Raw genomic sequence first — 3,805 nt, forward strand, 5'->3', positions numbered from 1 at the left:
CAGGTATAAATCTCCAAATTTATTTATTCTCTGTGAATAAATAAATTATTTATTTATTCTTCCTGCTGTCTTTCCCTGAGTGGGAGCTCCAAGTTCAGCTGGGTGGAAAATCCCACCTGTCACCTCTTTGTGTCACCTCCAGTGTGCTGGTGGCTGTTGGAAGCTTCATATTCACTAAAAATGAGAATATTCAACATCAAAATGTTTTAACCAGGATTCCTAAAGAGATGATGTGAGGGACTGCAACTCCCACCCCTTCCCAGTGAACTGAGATTGCAACACCTCACATGAATAAAACAAACTTTTAATAATGTACAGCAGAAACCGACAGCCTGTTTTTTTTTCTTTTATATTAAACAAAAGATTTCCTATCTTACACCGTATGTACATTTTGCATACTGAAGAGGTAAAGTGGCTAAGTGGCTATTTTCTTACAGTCCTTTGCTAAGAAAAAAAAAAAATGTACAAAACCAAACGAATCAAAAAAGGGGCAGAGAAGTACCAAGAGTTCTGTCCTGCAGCCACGTACCGCTGATGGACCCCCTTTTCCTTATCCTACATAAAATGCAGATTTTGCTCCTTTATTTTTCCCCCCCAGAGCTGCTGCAACTTTTTGAGAGGCAAAGCAGCAAATCCCGACAGCTCTGCGAGCACTGGCGCCCCCGGGCACCGATTTGCATGAGAAAAGTGCTGTGTAAATGCTACATGGTCAGCGTTAGCTCCTTCCCGCTGGCTTTTCCCCTTCTCTCCTGAAGATTTCAGCCCTAAAATCCTGCTGGGAGGGATGTGTCCCTCCTCACCTCGTCTTTTCCCTGCTTGCTTTGGAGCTGAGGCAGGTGCAGTGTGGCTACAGTTGGAGGGGGCGAGTTCAGTGCGAGTTTCAGAGCTGTGCGAGCGGGATGGGGGAGCCAAGGGGAGCCTGAGCTGTGCCCCGGCCCCTCCTGCCTGCCCCAGCTCCCAGCCCCGGGCCTGTTCCAGCGGCCTGCGAGTCCTCAGGGCCCCCTCGGCTTCTAAATCCAGCTTTAGATGGGTTAAACTGAGGTTTAACTGAGTTAAACCTGCATTTGGGGCTTGCAAGGGATTCCCTTGGCTTCCAAGTCCAGGTTTAGATGGGTTAAACTGACATTTAGGGCTTCCAGTGCAGGTTTAACTGGGCTAAACCTGCACTGAGGGCTTGCAAGTGCCCCCCTTGGCTTCTAAATCCAGGTTTAGATGGGTTAAACTGAAATTTAGGGCTTCCAATGCAGGTTTAAGTGAGTTAAACCTGCATTGAGGGCTTGCAAGCACCCCCTCAGCTTTTAAATCCAGGTTTAACTGGGTTAAACTGACATCTAGGGCTTGCAAGGGATTCCCTCGGCTTCTAAGTCCAGCTTTAGATGAGTTAAACTGACATTTAGGGCTTCCAGTGCAGGTTTAAATGAGTTAAACCTGCATTGAGGGGTAAACTGACATTTAGGTGCCCCTCTCAGCTTGTAAGTCTAGGTTTAACTGGGGCAAACTGACAATTTAAGGTTTGCAAGTGCCCCCCTTGGTTTAACTGGGCTAAACCTGCATTGAGGGCTTGCAAGTGATCCCCTCAGCTTCTAAATCCAGCTTTAGATGGGTTAAACTGAAATTTAGGGCTTCCAATGCAGGTTTAAATGAGTTAAACTTGCATTTGGGGCTTGCAAGTGACCCCCTTGGTTTCTAAGTCCAGGTTTAATTGGGCTAAACTGACATTTAGGGCTTTTAAGTCCAGGTTTAACAGGGCTAAACCTGCATTGAGGGCTTGCAAGCACACCCCTTGGCTTCTAAATCCAGGTTTAGATGGGTTAAACTGACATTTAGGGCTTACAAGTGACCCCCTCGGCTTCAAGTCCACGTTAAACTGGGCTAAACTGACATTTAGGGCTTCTAAGTCCATGTTAAACTGGGCTAAACTGACTTTTAGGACTTCCAAGTGCAGGTTTAAATGAGTTAAACCTGCATTGAGGGCTTGCAAGTGATCCCCTTGGCTTCTAAATCCAGGTTTAGATGGGTTAAACTGACATTTAGGGCTTCCAGTGCAGGTTTAACTGGGCTAAACCTGCATTGAGGGCTTGCAAGTGACCCCCTTGGCTTCTAAATCCAGGTTTAGATGGGTTAAACTGAAATTTAGGGCTTCCAAGTCCAGGTTTAAATGAGTTAAACTTGCATTTGAGGCTTGCAAGTGATCCCCTTGGTTTCTAAGTCCAGGTTTAACTGGGCTAAACCTGCACTGAGGGCTTGCAAGTGACCCCCTGGGCTTCTAAATCCAGGTTTCACTGGGCTAAACTGACATTTAGGTTTTGCAAGTGCCCCCTTGGTCCTAAATGCAGGTTTAAGTTTAAGGGATGTGCATGGGAAGCTCTGGCTGAGATGTGACTCAGGACAAGCTGGGGGGACACAGGGGAACCCCAGCCCTGCTCCCAGGGCAGATCCACGCTGCCAAAAACTCCTTTGTGGGGGTGCAAACCAGCTCCTAAAATGATTCCAAACCCACCCAACCCACACTCCTCACTCTGTACAAGGTTCATGGACACACAGGGAATCGGGGAGAGGGACACACGGACAGGGACAGACAGCAAGAACACAGGGACTGAAATAAAGACAACCCTGGCAGCCAGAGCAGAGATGAAACCTCACCTTTGAGAGCAGGAGCAAGGTCAGAGTAGAAACAGTTCCAGTGTAAATCGAGCTGTGCATTTGGTTTTTTTCCTTTTTTTTTTTTTTTTTTTCAGTGATTTCTTTACAAACCAACAGGTCAAGAGGTAATAATTAGAGATTGTTTTTCTGCTCTTAGAAAGAATTTAACAAGATTCAAAAAAGTTAAAATCCAGACCCTCCCAGAAAACAACAACAATAATAATAATAATAATAACAATAATAATTAAAAAAATAATAATCAAAACCACTCCAGTTAAAAGTTATGGCTTCAGAGTTCTCTACTGCAGACCTGACCTCCACACCACAGATCTTCCTGGACTGCCAAAATCATCAGGGCAGCCACAATTGTTACTTCCAGAGTCTCTGTAGTCACCCCACCTCTCCCCCATCTGGATTCGGCCTTGAATCAAAAGAAAACCCATGCAGATCCCCCCACCCCACACTGAGACACAGCCACTTCCACATTAGGAGATATTTATACACCTAGATTAAAAAGATGGATGTTGATTTCCCAACCCACACCTGCTGGGAGGAACCCCCAGAACTCAGATCACAGAATCAGCCAGGCTGGAAAAGACCTTTGAGATCATCAAGTCCAACCTATGCCCAAACCTAACACCTCCTCATCAGCTAAACCATGAGTGCCATTTTTAAACACATTCAGGGACTCCTGCACCTCCCTGGGCAGATTATTCCAGCACCCAATCACTTTTTCAGTGAAGGATTTTTTTCAGATGTCCAACCAAAACTTCCCCTGGAGCAGCTTAAGGCTGTGCCCTCTTCTGTGTGCGAGCAGAGCCCAGCCCCACCTGAGCACAGGCACCTTTAGGGATAAAATCACCCCTGAGCCTCCTTTTCTCCAGGCTGAGCACCCCAAACTCCCTCAGGGCTCCTCACAGGGGTTGTTCCAGCCCCTCTCCAGCCTCTTTGTCCTCCTCTTTGCATCCTTCCCAAACTGAGGGGCCAGAACTGGACACAGCACTCGAGGTGTGACCTCAGCAGTGCCAAGTACAGGGACAGAATGATGTCCCTGCTCCTGCTGGCCACACCATTCCTGATCCAGGCCAGGAGGCATTGGCCTGCTTGGCCACCTGGGCATGGAGCTGGCTCATGTTCAGCCAGGCCACTGTCCAGCCACTCC

The sequence above is a fragment of the Melozone crissalis genome, unplaced genomic scaffold, assembly GCF_028551555.1.
Source record: "Melozone crissalis strain CALT ecotype California unplaced genomic scaffold, PUWL_Pcris_2 ptg000222l_1, whole genome shotgun sequence".
Lineage (NCBI taxonomy): Eukaryota > Metazoa > Chordata > Aves > Passeriformes > Passerellidae > Melozone > Melozone crissalis.